This window comes from Triticum aestivum, chromosome 2B, assembly GCF_018294505.1.
Source record: "Triticum aestivum cultivar Chinese Spring chromosome 2B, IWGSC CS RefSeq v2.1, whole genome shotgun sequence".
Classification (NCBI taxonomy): domain Eukaryota; kingdom Viridiplantae; phylum Streptophyta; class Magnoliopsida; order Poales; family Poaceae; genus Triticum; species Triticum aestivum.
The window spans coordinates 581,683,743-581,707,548 of record NC_057798.1 but is presented as its reverse complement, the minus strand read 5'-3'; positions in this window follow the sequence as shown (position 1 = coordinate 581,707,548).

Here is a 23,806-nt window from a genome sequence, read left to right as displayed (position 1 = left end):
AATAACAAAAAGGGCCGTCCCCGAGCTCGTCTCGGGGGGCCCAAAGTCTTAGTACTTTAATACAAAAGGGTAGTGCGATACATACTACATCAACTGTAAAATCTTCGAAGAAGATTTGCATTCCACGGGCGCCCTGTCTCTTTGTTGGAGTCGTCCCTCTTGCGCGCTTGGGGCTTCTGAGCGTCGATCAGATAGTAGGCGTCGTTCCCTAGCACCTTGCTGATGATAAAGGGGCCTTCCCAAGGTGCCGACAGCTTGTGGTGACCGGCTGTTCGCTGGATCAGTCAGAGCACAAGGTCGCCTTCTTGGAAAGATCTCGGCCTGACCTTGCTGTTGTAGTACCGACGCAGACTCTGCTGGTAGATGCTGGACCGGTTGAGTGCCAACAGCTGGCCCTCTTCCAGCAGATCGATGCCGTCTTGACGTGCTTCTTCTGCTTCTTCCTCAGTGTACATGGTGACTCGCGGGGAGTCGAACTCTATGTCTGTTGGGATGACGGCTTCGGCGCCATAGACGAGGAAGAAGTGTGTGAAGCCGGTTGACTTGTTTGGAGTCATGCTTAGACTCCAGAGGACGGCTGGCAGCTCCTCAAGCCAACAGCCGGCAGATCGCTCCAGTGGTACGACAAGTCGAGGCTTGATGCCGGATAAGATGAGGCCGTTTGCTCGCTCCACCTGGCCGTTTGACTGTGGATGGGCAACGGACGCTTAGTCCAGTCGGATGCCCTGCGTCGTGCAGAAACGGGCCAAGGCGCCTTTGGCAAAATTCGTGCCATTGTCGGTGATGATGTTGTGTGGGATGCCGTACCAGGTTGTGATGTCAGCGATGAAGGTCACTGCAGTCGGACCATTCAACTTCTTGATGGGTTTCACCTCCACCCACTTGGTGAACTTGTCCACTGCAACAAGTAGGTGAGTCAAGCCACCTCGTGCCGTCTTGAATGGTCCCACCATGTCCAGGCCCCAGACTGCAAAGGGCTAGGCGATGGGGATAGTCTTGAGTGCGGAAGCTGGCTGAAGTGGCTTGGAACGGAAAATCTGGCACCCCTTGCACTTTTGGACTAACTTTGGCCTCTTCCAGGGCGGTTGGCCAGAAGAAACCGTGCCGGAAGGCTTTGGCGACGAGTGCCCTGGAGGCCGCGTGGTGACCGCACTCGCCTTCATGGATGTCTCTGAGGATTGCTTGACCTTGTTCTGCCTCGACGCAGCGTTGGAAGACGCCGGTAACGCTGCGCCTGACCAGCTCTCTGTTAACTATGGTGTAGGCTGCTGCTCGGTGTTGCACTTGCCGAGCCAAGATTTCATCCGTTGGCAGTTCTCTGTTTACTAGGAACCTGAGGATGGGCTGGGCCCATGAAAGTGCCGCTATTTCTTCAACTGCCACTAGTGCGACTTGGACAAGGGCGGCCGGGCTGGGAGGCAGCGGGTTGGAGTCCGCAGCCGCTTGCTCATTTGACAAAGTCCCGGGGCCGACTAGAGCAGTCGCCGGGCCGAGCTCTGGAGTCTTCGATCTTGCCACTACAGTCCCCGGGCCGGGTTCTGAAGTCCCCGGGCCGGCTTTGACTGTGTGTTTCTTGGAGTCGAATCCGTCTTCCTCAGGCGGAGCCGGCACAAAGATTGAATCTGATTCTGGTGATGGCTTGATAGAAGGCTTGAGGAGGCGCCGGAGGGCGACACCAGATGGTATTGCCTGGCGGGTGGAGCCGATTCGTGCCAAGGCGTCTGCTTGGTCATTGTCGTTCCTTGGCACGTGGAGGAACTCGCACCCCTTGAAGTATCCGCTGAGTTGCTGGACGAGGAAATGATAGCTCGCCATATTTGCGTCCTTGGCGTCCCAATCGCCAGATGATTGTTGGACCACCAAGTCAGAGTCGCCATAACACAGGATCCGGTGAATGCCGAGTTCTTTGGCAAGCCGGAGCCCGTGGATGAGCGCCTCATACTCGGCCACGTTGTTGGAGGCGGCGAAGTGGATCTGCAGTGCATATCTGAGCTTGTCGCCCTTGGGGGAAGTGAGGACGACGCCGGCTCCCAAGCCGATGCACATCTTGGAGCCGTCGAAGTGCATCCGCCAATGGGTGGAGTCGGGCGCTGGCGGCAGATACTGGGTCTCGGCCCAGTCGACGAGGAAGTCGGCCAGTGCTTGCGACTTGATGGCGGTGCGGGGCTCGTAGTAGATGGTGTAGGGGCCAGGTCAATGGCCCATTTGGCCACTCGGCCAGAAGCATCTCGGCTTTCGATGATCTTGGCCAGTGGAGCTGTGCAGACCACAGTGATTGGATGCTCCTGGAAGTAGGGCTTCAATTTCTTGGCGGCGAAATGCACGCCGTAGCACATCTTCTGTTAATGGGGGTAGTTCTGCTTGGAGGCCGACAGCACCTCGCTCAAGTAATATACCGGTCTCTGGACAGGTAGCGCCTTGCCTTCCTCTTTGCGCTCGACTACAATGACTGTGCTGACTACTCGGCTGGTGGCGGCAATGTAGAGGAGCATGGGCTCCTTGGGAGTCGGAGCCGCCAGCACAGGGGGAGTAGTCAACATCTTCTTTAGCTGGAGAAAAGCCTCGTCCGCCTTGGGAGGCCACTCAAAGAAGGCCGTCTTCTTCATGAGCTGATACAAGGGGAGAGCCTTCTCGCCCAGCCGACTGATGAATCGGCTGATGGATGCCAAACAGCCGGTGAACTTCTGCACATCTAACAGTCGTCTGCGTGCTTCCATCCTCTCGATGGCCTTGATCTTCACAGGATTGCACTCTATGCCGCGTTCGGAGACCAGGAGACCGAGGAGCTGGCCGGCTGGTACTCCAAAAATGCACTTCTCTGGGTTGAGCTTGATCTGGAATCGGCGCAGATTCTCAAATGTTTCCTTGAGGTCCTCCACCAAGGTTCCACGCTTCTCCGTATTCACCACTACGTCATCCACATAGACGTGGGCATTTCTGCCTAGTTGCTTTAGGAGGCACTTCTGCATGCAACGCTGAAAGGTGGCGCCGGCGTTTCTCAAGCCGAACGTCATGGTCAGGTAGCAGAAGGCTCCAAACGGCGTGATGAAGGCGGTCTTCAGTCTGTCGGCCGGGTTCAGCTTGATCTGGTGATATCCTGAATATGCGTCTAGGAAACTCAATAGCTCGCATCTGGCTGTGGAGTCTATCACCTGATCGATTCTCGGCAGAGCAAATGGGTCCTTGGGGCAAGCTTTGTTGAGGCTCGTGTAATCAATGCACATCCGCCACTACTTGTTCTTCTTCAGCACCAGTACTGGGTTTGCCAGCCACTCTGGAAAAAACACTTCCATGATGAAGCCGACTGCCAGGAGCCGGGCTATTTCTTCTCCAACAACTCTTCTTTTTTCTTTTGACAGGCGGCGCAAGGGCTGCCTGACGGGCTTCATATCAGACCGGACGTGTAATTTGTGCTTGGCGAATTCCGTCAGGAGACCAGACATGTCCTTGGGGGACCATGCGAAGATGTCGCGATTCTCACAGAGGAAATCGACGAGCTCGCCTTCCTATTTGCTGTCAAGGCCTGTGCCCATGACAGCGTATCTCTCCGGGTGCTCCGGGTCCAGCGGTATCTTCTTTGTTTCTTTGGCTGGCATGAATGATCCTTCTGCTTCCGACTCCTTGGGGTCGGGCGATAACTCGGGCTGCTTGCCGGCCATCGCCACGACCCGATCAAGAAGCCGTTTCTCAGCCGCGATCACCAAGGATTCGGCCAGCCGACTACTTTCGGCCATGCAAGCGGACGACTTCCTGTAGTTGCCATACACGATTAGGATTCCCTTGGAACTCGGCATCTTCATCTTGAGGTAGGCGTAGTGGGGGACCGCCATGAACTTGGCCAAGGCGGGTCGGCCAAGCAATGCATGATATGGGCTTTCGAGGTCCACCACCTCAAACCAAATTGGCTCTCAGCGGAAATGATCCTTGTCTCCGAAGAGGACATCTATTAGGATCGTGCCGATTGGGGAGCAGGAAAGGCCAGGGACGATTCCGTGGAACACAGTCCGGCTGCTCTGAAGGTGTCTTCGCTTGATTCCTAATTTCTCCATTGTATCCTTGTACAGGATGTTGATACTGCTGCCTCCGTCTATCAGTACTCGCAAGAAGCGAGCGGCCCGCCTATCAGTGGCGAGTGTGGCGCTTAAGACCAAGGCATAGGAGCCTGGACTCAGCATCACCTCTGGGTGATCAGCTCTGCTCCAACTGATAGGCTTTTCGGACCAATGCATGAACTCTGGGGGACTTGATGCAACCGCATTCACTTCTTGCTGCTGCTGGCACCTGCTGCATCGGTCATCTGCTACACTGGTGAACACCACATAGGCTCCGTGCTCATCCGGGAACTCATCTTGTATTGCGCCGACTGGCCTGACGGCCGGCTGCTGGGGCGGCTGTGGAGGAGGCGGCCCAGCAGGAGGGGGAGGGAGCAGGCCGTCCCCCTTGGCAATTCTCGTCAGCCATTGGCATTTCTTGGTGGTGTGGTTTGACGGCTTCGCGCCGCCCTGGAACTTGCAGGGACCGTCTAGAGTCTGTTCATAGGAGAAAGCCGGCAGCCAGTTGGACTTGCCGCCCTTCTGTCGCTTTGCCGGAGGCGGTCCCTCCAACTGCTGGTCTTCGGCTGTTGTCACTTGCCGACTGTTGGAAGTCGGCTGCGGGGCTTTGCGCTTTTGGTCATTCTACTGTTGCCGCCGACTGGTGTCTCCAGCCGGAGTTCTTGGAGCCTGAGGGGCGACTTTGCCAGTCGTGCTGACCCGAATCTCCGCCTTCGTGGAGGAGTCGGCCATGGCGTACTTGTCCATTGTGATCAGCAGCTCATCGAGGGTCTCCGGCTCGTCGCAGAGGAGCTTGTGCTTGAGGAGGGTGCCTTCTCTGCACCCGGTAGTAAAATACTCGATGGCCTGCACCTCGTGCACGCCCTCGCAGGAGTTCCAGAGTTCACCCCAGCGCGTGAGGTAGTCGCGAGTAGACTCGTCAGGGCCTTGCACGCACAAGGAGAGTTGGCGTGGCTTGGGAGGTCGCTTGTACGTGCTGGTGAAGTTGTGGACGAAAGCCTCGGTGAAGTCGACCCAGCTGTTGATGCTGGGAGGCTTCAGACTGTTCAACCACGTCCGGGCCGAGCCCTGGAGCATGAGCGGGACGTATCTTACGGCAACACGCTTGTTGCCGTTCGCTATGTTGACGGCGGTGGAGTAGTCGATCAGCCAATCTTCCGGCTTCACGGTGCCAGTATATTTGGGCGTGTCTCGGGGGAGCGTGAACCCTTTGGGGAAGGGCTCATCTCGGATGCAGGGTCCAAAGCAGGGGGGACCCAACTCGTCTTCTTCTTCCAGCGCCAGGGATCGGTGGAGTCGGTCGATCCGGTGGCGGGCGTCGTTCTCTCCGACTCCCTCTCGGCGGCCGAGGCGGTCGTCGAGAGTCGGATGTTCCACGAGGGGCGGGGAGACTCGCTTTCTCTGCGGGGAGGGGGAGGCAGGTAGTCGCCCGCCATTCCACCGCTTTGGGGCGGCCGTCTTTGTCGCGCTCGATGGTGATGTGAGTCCGACTGTGGCTGACAGCCGGCTCCTTGTCCTTCTTCCCACGGGCCCCGCCAGTCGGCATCTGAGACGTCGCACCTTGGTCTCGACGAGGCGTTGGGTCGTCGTTTTGGCACTGCGGCGCCTCGGTGCGGCAGCCGGCATCATTCTGCACGGCGGCCACGTCGAGGAGCTGCTGAACTCGCTCTGTCATTACGCGGCGCTCTTCGCCTTCGAAGTTATCGAGCTCGTCTGCCACCGCCTGGGCGGCACAGATATTCTCTGTGGGTGTGGCATACACAGGGCGATCGGCCCCGAAGAGGTTGGCGATTGCCGCGCCGCGCTGTCGGACCGCGCCTAGGCGGCTAGGCCCGGTCGGAGCCAGCGAGACGCCTACGACGCGATCCATCTCGCGTTGGTAAGCTTCTGACAAGCGCCTCATGCTTGCCAGCTTCTTCGCGCCTTCGACGAGCTGAAGGTGGAGCGCCTCCAGCGTCTCGGCGTCGGCGTCTTCCGGAATCGGCGCTGCAAGGCCCCGCAGGGCCGCGTCAAGCGGGTCGTGCGCTCCTTCGCCGGTCGCCGTGCTCGAGGAAGAGGACCTCAGTGACGGTGCTTCCGCCGCTCCCTGTGCAAGGGAGCGGCTTGTCGTAGACCACCACGTTGGTGGGGAACGCGTCGAGCGACGCGGTGTCGGAGTCGACCAGCATCAGGTCGGTGGATCCTATGGACTCCAGGTCCGCGGCAGGCTCGTCGGCGATGTGGAGTTGGTCGAGGAGGCCCGCGAGGAGGCTCTCGGGGACACTCGTGCCTGCATCGGATGCAGGCTCATCAGAGAGGCGAACCTCGCCGATAAGATCGGCAAGGCAGCTGGCCGCACAGGCGATCTCAGCGCCGTGCAGCGCGTCGGCATAGACGCCATCCGGCGTGCCGGGCTGGCTGTGCTCGCCAGGGAGGAACAGGGTTCCGTCCAGAGCAGATCTCCGAACGACGGTGCACCTCGCCCCACGGTGGGCGCCAAATGTCGGGGGTTGGGTACGACATATGCCAAAGGATGGCTTATCATGGTGGGAGCGAGTAGAACGTCGCCGGTGCCTGGAAGCGGGATGAGGCGAAGACATGCACGCCGGCGGAACTTACCCAGCTTCAGGGCTCTCCTAGGAGATAACACCCCTACTGCTGCTCTGCGGGGTCTCCGCATGATCACTAAGGCAAAGTGACTACAATGATGCTCCTGGAGCTGTTTCGGGAGGCAGGAGAGGGCAAGGCTAGCTCTCTCCTCCCTGTGCTATCTGGTCTATCTCTATCTAGGTCCGAACCCTTTGCATGCGTGCCCCGGGGGGTTTATATAGGCCTACCCCCGGGGTACAATAGTAATCCGGCTGGGCGCAGGTCCCAGCCATCCGTCTCTCAGGACGCCGTCTTCCCCGCCGGCTTCTGGGGCCCACCGACTGGCGGGTCCCGCGGACAGGCTTGATACTGTAGCGGCTCTCTTGATGACGCAGGCTTGGTCATTGGGTCGTGGCAGAAGTGCCGCCGTCTATCGGGCGATCACTGTCGCCATTCCCCATCCTATCTGGTTAATGGCTCGTGGGGCCCTGGGGAGGAGTCGGCCAACTCCTGGGGGGCCGACTCCCACAGGTTCGTCTTCGGGGCGCCCAGGCCGCCTTCGGCCCACCCACTGACAGGCGGCCCCGCCGTCTTCGGGCCATACAAGCCGGCGTCATGGGCACAGTGCGTGGCACACTGTAGCTGAGGTCAGGGCAGGCATGGCAACAGTGCTGCCCCTCGCCGGAGATCTTCCAGCGATACGGCTCACTGTAGCCATGCCGGCCCTTCGTAAGCAGGGGGGAACGGCCACGCCGTGACCGTACCCCACGTCGTACTTCGGGACGAGGGAGGAGTCATGGGCCGACTCTCCATAGTCGGCCTCTCTGGAGGTCGCCGGCTCGGAGTTGTCTTGTCTCGGAGTCGCCGTCTGGGACTCGGCTTGTCTTGGAGTCGCTCCAGGGACTCGGCTCGAGGGGCGCGGCCTGCCCCAATGTCTTGAAAGGTCCTGGGACTCGGGTCAGCCTAACCGTGGCCCAATACTCCTACATATTCCATATGAGTCCACCATACCTTCCTATATGCGGTATTTACCTGCCATTCCAAGTAAATTTGTATGTGCCAAACTCCAAACCTTCAAATGAAATTCTGTTTTGTATGTTCGAGCAGCTCATGTTTCAACTAGGGTTGTCTGTATCTTCCATGCTACGTGGGTTATTCTCAAGGGGAGTGGACTCCGCTCCTCATTCACGAGAAAATGGCTGGTAACCGGGATGCCCAGTCCCATGATCAAAAAGATCAAAGGAAATCAAAATAATTAAAACAAAACTCCCCCAGGACTGTTGTTGGTATGTACGGTACCCCATTGTTTCGGATGGCCGTGGAGTGTGCTTGTTGGTGGTGGGGGAGTATAAACTTTACCATTCTGTTTGGGAACCGACTATAATGTGTGTAGCATGGAAGATATCGCCATCTCATAGTTGTTGCGTTGACAGTGAAAGTATGCCGCTCAAAATGTTATTCATCTCTATTTTAAAATCGAGCTCTGGCACCTCTACAAATCCCTGCTTCCCTCTGCGAAGGGCCTATCTATTTACTTTTATGTTGACTCATCACCCTCTTATTAAAAAGCACCCGCTGGAGAGCACACTTTCATTTGCATTCATTACTATTAATTTATATTGGGTATGACTTGACTGGATCTCTTTTACCATGAATTACAATGTTTAGTCAGTCCTTGATCTTCAAAGGTTCTCTGCATTTATGTTTTGCAGTCTCAGAAAGGGCTAGCGAGATACTATCTTGTTATATCATATTATGATTGTTTTGAGAAAGTGTTATCATCCGAGATTTATTATTATTGCTTGCTAGTTGATTATGCCATTGATATGAGTAAACATGGGACCTAAGTGTTATTGTGAATATGGTTAGTTCATAATCTTTGCTGAAAACTTGAATGCTGGCTTTACATATTTACAACAACAAGAGCAAACAGAGTTTGTAAAAGTTTTTCTTTCTCACTTTCAGTTTATCAACTGAATTTCTTGAGGACAAGCAAAGGTTTAAGATTGGGGGAGTTGATACGTCTCCAACGTATCTACTTTTCCAAACACTTTTGCCCTTGTTTTGGACTCTAACTTGCATGATTTGAATGAAACTAACCCGGACTGACACTGTATTCAGCAGAACTGCCATGGTGTTGTTTATTGTGCAGAATAAAAAAGTTCTCGGAATGACCTAAAAATCCACGGAGATAGCTTTTGGAAAACATAAAAAATACTGGCAAAAGAATCAAGGCCAGGGGGCCCACACCCTGTCCACGAAGGTGGGGGGCGCGCCCCCTCCCCCTGGGCGCGCCCACCTATCTCGTGGGCCCCCTAATGCTCCACCGACCTCAACTCCAACTCTATATATTCCGCTCCAAGCCCTAATCTCTCTCGGGAGGGCTGATCTGGAGCCCGTTCGGGGCTCCGGAGAAGGGGATTCGTCGCCATCGTCAGCATCAACCATCCTCCATCACTAATTTCATGATGCTCACCGCTATGCGTGAGTAATTCCATCATAGGCTTGCTGGACGGTGATGGGTTGGATGAGATTTACCATGTAATCAAGTTAGTTTTGTTAGGGTTTATCCCTAGTATTCACTATGTTCTGATATTGATGTTGCTATGCCTTTGCTATGCTTAATGCTTGTCACTAGGGCCCGAGTGCCATGATTTCAGATCTGAACCTATTATGTTTTCATGAATATATGTGAGTTCTTGATCCTATCTTGCAAGTCTATATTCACCTATTATGTGTTATGATCCGACAACACCGAAGTGACAATAATCGGGATACTTCTCGGTGATGACCGTCGTTTGAGGAGTTCATGTATTCACTGTGTGTTAATGCTTTGGTCCGGTACTCTATTAAAAGGAGGCCTTAATATCCCTTAGTTTCCATTAGGACCCCGCTGCCACGGGAGGGTAGGACAAAAGATGGCATGCGAGTTCTTTTCCATAAGCACGTATGACTATATTCGTAATACATGCCTACGTTACATTGATGAATTGGAGCTAGTTCTGTGTCACCCTATGTTATAACTATTACATGTGGGATCGCATCCGACATAATTATCCATCACTGATCCAATGCCTACGAGCTTTTCACATATTGTGCTTCGCTAATTTACTTTTCTGTTGCTACTGTTACAACTACTACAAACTGTTATCTTTACTTTTGCCACTGTTACCATTACTATCATACTACTTTGCTACTAAATACTTTGCTGCAGATATTAAGTTATCCAAGTGTGGTTGAATTGACAACTCAACTGCTAATACTTGAGAATATTATTTGTCTCCCTTGTGTCGAATCAATAAATTTGGGTTGAATACTCTACCCTCGAAAACTGTTGCGATCCCCTATACTTGTGGGTTATCACTTCCTTGCTTGCGTACAATTTCCTCAAATTGCTTACTCCCGGCAAGGCTCTCGTAGACACCCTTCTCTATAATTCCCTTCAATAAGCGATTTTCTTGCTCAAGTGTGACTTGGCTAGGAGAATCATTAGTGGAATCAAGAGAGCAACTAGAAGTAACAACATTGGATTTAGCATGATTATTGTTACTACTAGAAGAAGAATCTTTCTTACTCTTGTTACTAGACTTGACTTGTGGCATGTAAGTAGATAAGAGTAAATGCTTGGCGATGTAAGAAGAACTTTTCTTGCGAAGATCATCATTGATTGCCTTTAAAAACTCATGGTCTTGCTCAAGGTTGAGCTTTTCAAAACGTAACTTCTCATGAGTCTTTAAAGTTCTCGATGATCTTCCAAGATAGTTTCATGAGCTAACTTAAGAGTGTTTAGTTCTTTAGTTAGGTACTCAATCTTCTCCTTATCATTTCCATTTGTTTTATCTTGATTAGCATGATTAATTAATGTTTCATCATAGTATTCATCACTAGAGTTGTCAACAAGTAAATCATCATCACCTAACAAGTCATTTTCATCACTATTAAAATCAACATACTCGGGGTGTGATACCTTTGCGCCTTTAGCCATGAAGCATCTTCCAATTCCTTCATTTGGTGAGTCAAATATGTCGTAGGAGTTGGTTGACACAAGTGCTAGACCGGCAACACCTTCATCTTGAGTATATTCGGAGTCAGAGTGATAGCTTCTCTCGGAGTGATTATCGGAGTCAGAGCCGGATACCCATTCACCAACATGAGCATGATGTCTCGCTTTGTGTAGCTCTTTGATGATTTGTCCTTTCTTTCCGAATCATTGCTTCTCCGGGAGGTTCTTTGTTCATAATGATCATCTCTACTCCTCCTCTCTCTTGGTGGTGATTCTTCTCTTCTACTTCTTATTTTGGGTGAATCTTCTCTCCTTTCGTAAGGAGCCATACACTCATTGGAATAGTGTCTGGGTCTTCCACAATTGTAGCAATTGCGTTCACGACTCGAAGATCTTTTGTCATTGTAGGACCTTGACTTGGAACTCCTTTCCCTGCTCCTACTCTTGTAGAACTTGTTGAAGTTTTCACCATTAAGCTCAATTCCTCATTGAAGGTTTGTTTCTCACTTGATGATGTAGGAGCATCACATGAGGCTTTATAAGCACCACTTGACTTGTTGTGAAGCTCCTCCTTATCCTTGAGTGACATCTCATGAGCAACAATTCTTCCAATCACTTCCGTTGGATTGAGATCTTTGTAATTGGGCATCATTTGGATCAATGTGCACATGGTATCATATTTTCCATCTAGGGCTCTTAGGATCTTCTTGATGATGAATTTGTCGGTCATCTCTTCACTTCCTAAGCCGGCAATCTCATTTGTAATGAGAGCAAGCCTAGAGTACATTTCAGCGACACCTTCACCATCCTTCATTTTGAACTTGTCAAGTTGACTTTGAAGCACATCCAATTTGGATTCCTTGACGGAGTCGGTACCTTCGTGCATGTCAATCAAAGTATCCCAAATTTCCTTTGCATTCTCAAGGCGGCTGATTTTGTTGAATTCTTCGGGGCACAATCCGTTGAAGAGGATATCACAAGCTTGAGCGTTGTATTGCAACATCTTCAACTCTTCCGCGGTAGCTTCACGGTTCGGTTCTCTCCCATCGAAGAATTCACCTTGGAAGCCAATACATACAATAGCCCAAACGGCGGGGTTATGTCCAAGAATATGCATTTTCATCTTATGCTTCTGATACGTCTCCAACGTATCTATAACTTTTGATTGTTCCATGCTATTATATTACCCATTTTGGATGTTTATGGGCTTTAATTTACACTTTTATACCATTTTTGGGACTAACCTACTAACCGGAGGCCCAGCTCGAATTGTTGTTTTTTGCGTATTTCAGTGTTTCGAAGAAAAGGAATATCAAACGGAGTCCAAACGGAATGAAACCTTCGGGAGCGATCTTTTTGGAACAAACGCAATCCAGGAGACTTGGAGTGGATGTCAAGCTGCAAACGAGGTGGCCACGAGGGTGCCCGGCGCCCCCCCCCCCACCCTCATGGTCCCCTCGTGGCTCAGCCGACCTACTTCTTCCTCCTATATATATCCATGTACCTTGAAAACATCCAGGAGCACCACGAAAAACCATATACACCGCCGCAACCTTCTGTATCCGCGAGATCCCATCTTGGAGCCTTCGTTGGCACTCCGCCGGAGGGGGAATCAACCATGGAGGGCCTCTACATCATCTCCAAGGCCCCTCTCCGATGAGTTGTGAGTAGTTTACCACAGACCTTTGGGTCCATAGTTATTAGCTAGATGGCTTCTTCTCTCTCTTTGAATCTCAATACAAAGTTCTCCCCGATCTTCTTGGAGATCTATTTGATGTAACTCTTTTTGCGGTGTGTTTGTCGAGATCCGATGAATTGTGGGTTTATGATCAAGTTTATCTATGAGAAATACTTGAATCTTCTCTGAATTATTTTATGTGTGATTGGTTATCTTTGCAAGTCTCTTCGAATTATCAGTTTGGTTTGGCCTACTAGATTGATCTTTCTTCCAATAGGAGAAGTGCTTATCTATGGGTTCAATCTTGTGGTGTCCTTTCCCAGTGACAGCAGGGGTAGCAAGGCACGTATTGTATTGTTGCCATCGAGGATAAAAAGATGGGGTTTATATCATATTGCTTGAGTTTGTCCCTCTACATCATATCATCTTTCTTAATGCGTTACTCTGTTCCCCTTGAACTTAATACTCTAGATGCAGGCAGGAGTCGGTCAATGTGTGGAGTAATAGTTGTAGATGCAGAACCGTTTCGATCTACTTGTCACGGATGTAATGCCTATATACATGATCATGCCTAGATATTCTCATAACTATGCACTTTTATATCCATTGCTCGACAGTAATTTGTTCACCCAATGTAATACTTATGCTATCTTGAGAGAAGCCACTAGTGAAACCTATAGCCCCCGGGTCTATCTTTTATCATATAAGTTTTCCATCTACTTTTATTTGCATCTTTAATTTCCAATCTATATCGTAAAAATACCAAAACTATTTATCTTATCTTATTATCTCTATCAGATCTCACTTTTGCAAGTTATCGTGATGGGATTGACAACCCCTTTATCGCGTTGGTTGCGAGGTTCTTGTTTGTTTGTGTAGGTGCATGGGACTTTTGAGGAGCCTCCTACTAGATTGATACCTTGGTTCTCAAAAACTGAGGGAAATACTTACGCTACTTTGCTGAATCACCCTTTCCTCTTCAAGGGAAAACCAATGCAATGCTCAAGAGGTAGCAAGAAGGATTTCTGGGGCCGTTGTCAGGGAGGTCTTCCCTCAAGTCAAGATATACCAAGTACCCATCACAAACTCATCTCCCTCGCATTTTATTATTTGCCATTTGCCTCTCGTTTTCCTCTCCCCCACTTCACCCTTGATGTTTTATTCGCCCTCTCTTTTTCGTTCGCCTCTCTTTTTCGCTTGCCTCTTGTGTGCTTGTGTGCTGGATTGCTTGTCACGATGCCTCAAGATAATACTAAATTGTGTGACTTTTCCAATACCAACAATAATGATTTCCTTAGCACTCCTATTGCTCCTCTTAGTGATGCTGAATCTTGTGAAATCAATGTTGCTTTGTTGAATCTTGTTATGAAAGATCAATTCTCCGGCCTTCCTAGTGAAGATGCCGCTACTCATCTAAACAATTTTGTTGATTTGTGTGATATTCAAAAGAAGAAAGACACGTATAATGATATTGTCAAATTGAAGTTATTTCTGTTTTGCTTAGAGATCATGCTAAAACTTAGTTTTCGTCTTTGCCTAAAAATAGTATTGATTCATGGAATAAGTGCAAAGATGTTTTTATCTCTAAGTATTTCCCTCCTGCTAAGATCATCTCTCTTAGAAATGATATTATGAATTTTAAACAACTTGATCATGAGCATGTTGCCCAATCTTGGGAAAGAATGAAATTAATGATTCACAATTTCCCTACACATGGTTTGAATTTATGGATGATCATGCACAATTTTTATGCCGGATTGAATTTTGCTTCTAGAAATCTTTTAGATTCGACCGCGGGAGGCACTTTTATGGAAATCACTTTAGGAGAAGCTACAAAACTCCTTGATAATATTATGGTTAATTATTCTCAATGGCACAACGAAAGATCTACTAGTAAAAAGGTTCATGCAATACAAGAGATTAATGTTCTGAGTGGAAAGATGGATGAACTTATGAAATTATTTGCTACTAAGAGTGCTCCTATTGATCCTAATTATATGCCTTTGTCTACTTTTATTGAGAATAATAATGAACCTATGGATGTGAATTTTGTTGGTAGGAATAATTTTGGTAACAATGCTTATAGAGGAAATGTTAATCCTAGACCGTTTCCTAGTAATTCCTCTAATAATTATGGTAATTCCTACAACAATTCTTATGGAAATTTTAAGATGCCCTCTGATTTTGAGAATAGTGTTAAAGAATCTATGATCTCTCAAAAGAATTTCAATGCTTTGATTGATGAAAATTGCTTAAAGTTGATGAATTGGCTAGGAACGTTGATAGACTTTCTCTTGATGCTGATTCTTTGAAACTTAGATCTATTCCACCTAAGCATGATATCAATGAGTCTCTGAAAGCCATGAGAATTTCCATTGATGAGTGCAAAGAAAGAACCGCTAGGATGCGTGCTAAGAAAGATTGCTTTGTAAAAGCGTGTTCTTCTAGTTTCCATGAAAATAATGATGAAGATCTAAAAGTTATTGATGTGTCCCCTATTAAATCTTTGTTTCGCAATATGAATCTTGATAATGATGGGACTGGAGATGAGTCAACTTTAGTTAAAAGGCGTCCCAATGATTCGGAGTTTTTAGATCTTGATGCCAAATTTGGTAAAAGTGGGATTGGAGAGGTCAAAACTTTACATAGTATTGAACCCACTATCATAGATTTCAAGGAATTTAATTATGATAATTGTTCTTTAATAGATTGTATTTCCTTTTGCAATCCGTGTTGAATTCTCCTCATGCTTATAGTCAAAATAAAGCTTTTACCAAACATATTGTTGATGCCTTGATACAATCTTATGAAGAAAAACTTGAATTGGAAGTTTCTATACCTAGAAAGCTTTACGATGAGTGGGAACCTACTATAAAGATTAAAATTAAAGATCATGAATGCTATGCCTTGTGTGATTTGGGTGCTAGTGTTTCCACGATTCTGAAAACTTTATGTGATGTGCTAGGTTTCCATGAACTTGATGATTGCTCTTTAAACTTGCACCTTGCGGATTCCACCATTAAGAAACCTATGGGAAGGATTAATGATGTTCTTATTGTTGCAAATAGGAATTATGTGCCCGTAGATTTTATCGTTCTTGATATAGATTGCAATCTTTCATGTCCTATTATTCTTGGTAGACCTTTCCTAGAACGATTGGTGAAATTATTGATATGAAGGAAGGGAATATTAGATTACAATTTCCATTAAGGAAAGGCATGGAACACTTCCCAAGAAATAAAGTCAAATTACCTTATCAATCTATTATGCGAGCTACTTATGATTTGAACACCAAAGATGGCAATACTTAGATCTATTCTCGCTTTTATGCCTAGCTAGGGGCATTAAATGATAGCGCTTGTTGGGAGGCAACCCAATTTTATGTTAGTTCCTTGCTTTTTGCTTCTGTTTAGTAATAAATATTTCATCTAGCCTCTGTTTAGATGTGGTTTTATGTTTTAATTAGGCCTCGTTTGGTTTCAAGGGCTGATTATCCCAGGGCTCTAATCCCCCTCGGGGCAATTTCCATGGCCTCTCCCACACCACGGGAAGATTGCCATGCCAGTTTGGTCAACAGGGGGGAGGGGGAGATCACATCCAGAAAAAGTGTAAACAAAATTGCAATATTCAGGAATCATGAAAATGACTCGGTTTGTTTACAGAAACATCATACCAACTAAGAAGTAATCAAAATTTATGTATATTTCCTTGAAAAAAAGAAAAAAAATCAGGAATGACACAAAGTACTAGAGAATAATTCAGGAATTTGAAGGAAAAAACATGAAACACACAGATAATCAGCAAAATAACACTTCAACCCACTGACAGACGCTAACCACAAGTTATACATATCGGTTCGCACAAATAACATAGCACTACTGAGGTGTGCTAATCAGGGTTTTAACATCAAAAATACAAACTACGGCTAGAAATCCAGCAATAATAAGCATTTTGTTCCATAAAAAATGCCCATGTGTGACTGATCCATAGCAAAATGTTTGTTGTTGAAATAGTTACTCTACTGGAACTTCCACCATCAACTTCTTTGGATATTTTTATCGGATAGCTTTACTAAACCTGCAAAACAAGAAAGAAGAGTGTTGTTACTACACAATATAACATTTAAAACTATATATAAGCACATATTTTTATTTACATGCATGTTTCGCAAAGAAACAGATGCACACATAATAAAATGTTCCTCTCTGACAATAATCTACTGCAAAACTCAAAACCTTAACAATACATTGATTCATGTTTTCATTGCTTTGTCACTAATACACGTTTTTTAAATCAAGCTTGAAGCTAAGACAACAACAGATCAATTCAATGGTGTACGAATAAAGTCAAAATGGACAAAGATGATGAACTGAAAAAAACACTTGGGGTTCATAGAGTTTACCAAAAAAGGCTTTCGCCCCGCTTTATATATAAAGCAACGACCAGAGATACAAATCCGGATACAACACGTCATCAACCTACACAATGCACACACCCAAGGCAAGATACAAGGGTGCCGATGCACCGTAACACTACCCAATCGACCACCAAGCACATTACCAGAAGGAACCACTTGGGGCCAACAAGGACCTTCCGAGCGAGAAGAAGTGAAGCGGGACAATGGTGAAGCATGGACTCCAAGGCAGTGCCTTCAAGAAGGGCACGACACTGAAAGTCGCCATCGCCCGATCCCGAAGGTCTAGTTTTCACCTGGAGCAACATGGAGAGAAGAGAACACCACGACGGAGCCTTCATGAAGGAAATGACGCCTGCGGCCGCCGCCACCGTCGGCTGGAGGAGACTGGGCAAGTTATGCACTCCGGTGTTAACCCTCCGCCAAACCACCATGCTACGCCAAACATCACAAACCATGTCACCCATGTGACCATGACTGCCCCGACCGCACCCAAGACGCGTGCTCCGCCCACGAACACTTCGTCTCCCGCCGCCTGGGCCGCCGCCCAGCATCCAAGCAACTCCGTGAACACCCAAAGGCCTTGGCTTTGGCCTAACTGGCAGCCCCTTCCAATGGAGCAACCAGTAACCACCCTGCCTCGAGCATCGCCAGAACCCCGCTAGAGGGCACACGACCGAGGAAAAGGGGAGGAGGAGCAGACGCATCCACACCAGTGCACCCCCGCACCGGTGACGGGTGGCCATCAGGGCCTCCCATCCCTCCTGAGAACTCCCTGTCGGACACACCCCTGTGTCGCCTCACCGTTGCGGCCGACACAGCTCGACGCGAGGCCACCAACGACAGCTCGCCCAACCATCGACAAGGAGCGTGACACCAACCCTCGCCCGCAGCCAATAAAGCTCACCAGAGAGCCACCCCGCGCCGCCCGCCGTCATCCAGGGGCCGAAACAGGGGAGGCCCAACTGGAGGTCAGCCAACATGCACTACCAGCTCGCGTGCCCGCCCCGAGTCCGTCCACCGCGCCCACGCCCGCCGGCGAGGCGTCGCGCCCCATACGATCGCCGGCCCGCCACATCTGGACGCGCCCAGACCATGCCGCCACCGCAGCCACGAGCGAGAGCCACCCCGTGAAGCCCACCGCGCCGCCACCAGGTAGTTACTACCCCGCCGCCAGGGCACGTCGCCGCACCTTCGTGCCCCTCACCAGTGCGAAGCACCGCCGGATGCCGTAGACCCGCACCAATTGCCTCCGAGCGGGATGGAGATGGAGCCCGCCGCCACCGGCGCCGGAGGTCTTTGCTCGACAGTGAGGTCTGGTGGCGGCGAGGAAGGGAAGGGAGGGGTGAGGGACTCCTGGATTAGGGGGTATCCGGACAGCCAGACTATATACATCGTTCAGACTATTGAAGCGTGAAGATACAAGACTCAAGACTCCGACTCGTGTCCGGATGGGACTCTCCTTTGCGTGGAAGACAAGCTTGGCGATCCAGATATTGTGTTTCCTTCCTTGTAACCGACTCTGTGTAAACCCTAGCCCTCTCCGATGTCTATATAAACCAGAGAGGATGGTCCTTAGAAGGCCGATCACAATTACAATCATACCATCATAGGATAGCTCCTAGGGTTTAGCCTCTACGATCTCGTGGTAGATCTACTCTTGTACTACTCATATATTCAATATTAATCAAGCAGGAAGTAGGGTTTTACCTCCATCGAGAGGGCCTGAACCTGGGTAAACATTGTGTCCCTTGCTTCCTGTTACCATCAGCCTAAGACACACAGATCGGGACCCCCTACCTGAGATCCGCCGGTTTTGACACCAACATTGGTTCTTTCATTGAGAGTTCCTCTGTGTCGTCGCTTCGAGGCTTGATGGCGCCTTCAATCGTCAACAACACGGTCCAGGGTGATACTTTTCTCCCCGGACAAATCTTTGTGTTCGGCGGCCTCGCACCGCGGGCCAATTCGCTTGGCCATCTGGAGCAGATCGATGGCTACGCCCCCGGCCACTAGGTCAGGTTCGGAAACCTGAACTACACGGCCAATGTCCGCGGAGACTTGATCTTCGATGGAATCTGGCATGTGCCAGGAGCGCCGGATAGTCACGACGAGCACGGCCTAGACCTGCTGTCGGACAATGCTCGGGATATCACCCCTATAGTAGCCCCGGATCTAAATCTGGAGCAGGTTGCGTTGCCTAAGGACGGAGGGGTGGACCCCGCCCCGCAGGCCGCATACTCATCGGCGGTGGAGCCGAACGCAGGCCTCACCTCTCTGGAGGCCTGTAACCCCGGGCCCCCGGACTCGTATCTGGTTGTTGGTTTCGGTCCGCACACCCTCGAGCCAGACGAGCCAGGTTGGGCTCCGGTAATGGAGTTTACCGCTGTGGACATCTTCCAGCACTTGCCCTTTGGTGACATGCTGAACTCATTAAAGTCTCTCTCTTTGTCAGGAGGCTCTAGGCCAAACTATGTCCGGTTTGATTGGGAAGCAGGCGACAAAGGAATTCGCTGCCCACCCACCACCCACTTCATTGCCATGATCGATTATTTAACCGAGGTTCTTGACTTCGACTCCGAAGACATCAACGGTATGGACGACGATGCAGGAGAAGCTTCAGAATCTCTGGGGCGCGGGACCACTACCTCATCACACGATATATACATGGTGGATACGCCCAAGAAGGATGAGGGCGATAATCCGGAAGATAAAATACCCGGGCAAAAGCCAAAACGGAGGCGCAGACGCCGCTCAAAGTCCAGCAACAGTAAAAATAGCGATAAGAGCGCAAGAAGGATCGACATACTAGTAAACCCCGAAGGCAATAACGACCACATGGACCCAACGATGGAGCAGGACGAGCCAGGTCACGCCAAACCGAGTTCAGAGCAGATGCCCGATCACAATGATCCGGAGGGACGAGCTCATCAAACCACCCCAGGACAGGAACACAGTCCGGATGATGATGCCTTCATCATTCCGGAAGAACACGTGGAACGAGAAAACCTCCACTGAAAGCTTATGGCCACAGCGAGAAGTCTAAAGAAGCAGAAGCAATGGCTCAAAGCCGCACAGGAAACGCTCAGTCGCAAATGGAATAAAGTGCTAGACACTGAAGAAAGATATGGCGACGATCGCCATACAAAAAGCTATCCAAAATGCAAACTACTGCCAAAATTCGACGACGAGGCCGTTCCACCAAAGAATAATACGACCAGGAGACCAGACGTGCCGCTTCACAACCACAACAGAACGGCTACCGACGCTGCACATGATCTACATGAGCATCTGGATAAGAAAGCCGGTGCAGCCAGGTCCATCTACGGATCTAAAGGACACACCCCGGCGAGGGACTATGGTCGCCAAAGCAATCATACAAGCCAAATACCAGTTCGGAATAAACACCGGACACAACGACAGCTGACTGCATGCCACGGTGTGCCCAGATATAGAGGGGCTGTGCACCCCTTGTGCTTCACCGAAGAAGTATTGGACCATGAATTCCCATAAGGCTTTAAACCTGTGAACATAGAGGCATACGACGGAATGACAGACCTAGGGGTCTGTATCGAGGATTTTATCCCGCATATTCACATGGCTCGTTGGGATGGCCTCCACGCCATAAAATACCTTCCCCTCAAGCTGAAGGGACCAGCTCGACACTGGTTGAAAAGCCTCCCCGAAAATTCAATCAGGAGTTGGGAGGAACTCGAGGATGCTTTCAGGGCCAACTTTCAAGGGACTTATGTCCGGCCTCCGGATGCAGATGATCTAAGTCACATAATCCAACAGCCCGTAGAGTCCGCCCGCAAGCTTTGGAACAGATTCCTCACTAAGAAGAATCAAATTGCCGATTGTCCGGATGCCGAAGCCTTAGCAGCATTCAAACACAGCATCCACGACGAGTGGCTCGCCCGGCACCTCGGCCAAGAAAAGCCAAGGACAATGGCAGCCTTAACAGTCCTTATGACCCGCTTTTGGATGGGTGAAGATAGATGGCTAGCCCGTAAAGGCACCAGCTGTCACGCCCAATATGCGACCCTATCCAAAAGGAACTCGAAGGTCCCACCAAGGATAGACCCGCATATTGAAACGCTTTTGCAAGGTGGATATCATTACATCAACATTACATAATAGGTGGGGATACATACAAGAGGCATACAATGTCACACGAATACAACATCATAAAACATGAGAACAACATCTGACTATGGATGAAACACAAACAGAAACACAAACGACATCCACCCTGCTAGCCCAGGCTGCCGACCTGGAACCTATCCCCTGATCGAAGAAGCAGAAGAAGAACTCAATGCAAGCAAGCATCGCTCTCGCGTCATGATCATTGCATAACCTGTACCTGCAACTGATGTTGTAGTAATCTGTGAGCCACGAGGACTCAGCAATCCCATTACCATGGGTATCAAGACTAGCAAAGCTTAATGGGAAAGGAAGGGGTAAAGTGGTGAGGTTGCAGCACCGTCTAAGCATATATGGTGGCTAACATACGCAAATAAGAGTGAGAAGAGAGCAAGCAGAACGGTCGTGAAGCTAGCAATGATCAAGAAGTGATCCTGAACTCCTACTTACGTCAAACATAACCCAGAAACCGTGTTCACTTCCCGGACTCCGCCGAGAAGAGACCATCACGGCTACACACGCGATTGATGCGTTTTAATTCGGATCTGGTGTCAAGTTATCTACAACCGGACATTAACAAATTCCCATCTGCCTATAACCGCAGGCACGGCTTTCGAAAGATTATACCCTGCAGGGGTGTCCCAACTTAGCCCATGATAATCTCTCGCGATCAACGAAGGATATACCTTCTCCCAGGAAGACCCGATCAGACTCAGAATCCCGGTTTACAAGACATTTCAACAATGGTAAAACAAGACCAGCAAAGCCTCCCGCTGTGCCGACAAATCCCGATAGGAGCTGCGCATATCTCGTTCTCAGGGCACACCGGATGAGCAAGACAACGGGTTGGCATAGACCCTGGTTGCCCAGGGGGCGCCGGACATCGCTCGGTTTGGACCAACACTTTGACAAGCACTGGCCCGGGGGGTAAAATAAAGATGACCCTCAAGAGCGCGACTCCCAAGGGAAAAAGGGCTAGGTGAGGCAAATGGTAAAACCAAGGTTGGGCCTTGCTGGAGGAGTTTTATTCAAAGCGAACTATAAAGGGGGTACCATAAATCACCCAACCGCGTAAGGAACGCAAAATCCGGGAACATAACACCGGTATGGCGGAAACTAGGGCGGCAAGAGTGGAACAAAACACCAGGCATAAGGCCGAGTCTTCCACCCTTTACCAAGTATATAGATGCATTAATAATATAAGAGATATTGTGATATCCCAACCAAAATCCTGCCCACCATGGAGCAATCTTCAACTTCACCTGCAACTAGCAATGCTATAAGAGGGGCTGAGCAAAAGCGGTAACATAGCCAAACAATGGTTTGCATAGGAAAGGTATCAAAGGTTAGAGGTTCATGGCAATATGGGAGGCTTGATAAACAGGTGATAGGTAGCGCAGCAAAGCAATAGAACGAAGCAAACTAGCATAGCAATGATAGTAGTGAGATCCAGGGTAGCAGTCATCTTGCCTGAAATCCCGCAAGGAAGAAGAACGAGTCCATGAAGAAGATGAACGGATGAAGCCGAACCAAGCGTAGATGAACGAATCATCACGATCGCAACGAAACGGGAACTATCGAGAAGAAGCACACAACATGGTAAACACACCACACATATACAAGACATGATGCAAAAACAAATATGATGCATGACAAAGCTACATGAAGCTACTCATTGCAAGAGATGATGCAAACAAGAGCAACACATCAAGACAAGTTTAAATGAGGTCGGGAACAACATATAACAATTCCGGTAAGTCCTCATATGCAAATCTCGAAATTGGTCCAGATCTGAACAAACATTAAGTTGAAGTTGTTAAACAGCAAGTTAATATGCACCAAGATGATCTACACGAGATTCTAGTCAAGTTACATATAAAGTTCATTAAGTTCGGAGCTACGGCCTAGAAGATATGAGCAAAACAAGTTAAACATGACATTGATGCGAAATGCATACAAACATCAAGAAAACACCTCCAAACAAGAATGTAACATGATAATATGAAACTACATGCAATTCTAAGCAAGTTTCATATATAGCACACTCAAAACGGAGCAACGGTTCAACACACACACGCTATACAAGTTTAAAGGACAAGCTGTCCAAAACAGCAACTAGGCATATTGCAAGCATCAAAACAACATGCTACAGGACCTCAACAGGAAAACAAAAGGCATGGGCATGATGTACAGGTAAAGCATAACAAAACATGAACACTGAGCTATCTCCAGAAATCACTAGAACATTCTCAAACACACAGGGCAAGATTGCAAATAATAACAGTTTCAGACTTATCAGGAAATAACATCAGGTTACAATGTTTAGAGCTATCAAACAACATGTTACTGGAACTTAACATGGCAAACAAAGGCATGTCATGAACCTACTAAATGCATAGAACAAAAGTCCCTTACTGACCATGAGCCAAAAAGAATCAGAAAATATGATGGCACCCATGTAAACATAGCAAGTTATAATACATATTCATACATGGCAGAAACAGAATTATGAAGGCATGTATATGAGCTTGTGCAACTCACTACAGAGCAAAACATGGCATGGCAAGGCAACCAACAATAAGAAGACATGTTTATGAAGCCAATCATGGCAAGGGCAAGTTCATAGGGTGCATGGATAACTAACAACAACCATGGCAACATTGAACTTCATGTTAACAGGCTGACAGCAACATCATTTAGCAAGTTTGGAGCAAGATATGAACAATCTACAGCAAGCTATAAATGCAACTAGGGGCATGGATGGATATAGCATAACCATATGTTCAAAACATCCTTACTGAAGTATCTCAAAATAAGCATGGATCTCTCTGTAGCATCATGTTTACATGGCATAAAAATAACAGCAGAACAGGGACTGAAATTAGCAACATCACGAGGCCTAGTTTACATGCTTGTGCTAGTCACCACATTGATCACAAAAATACATG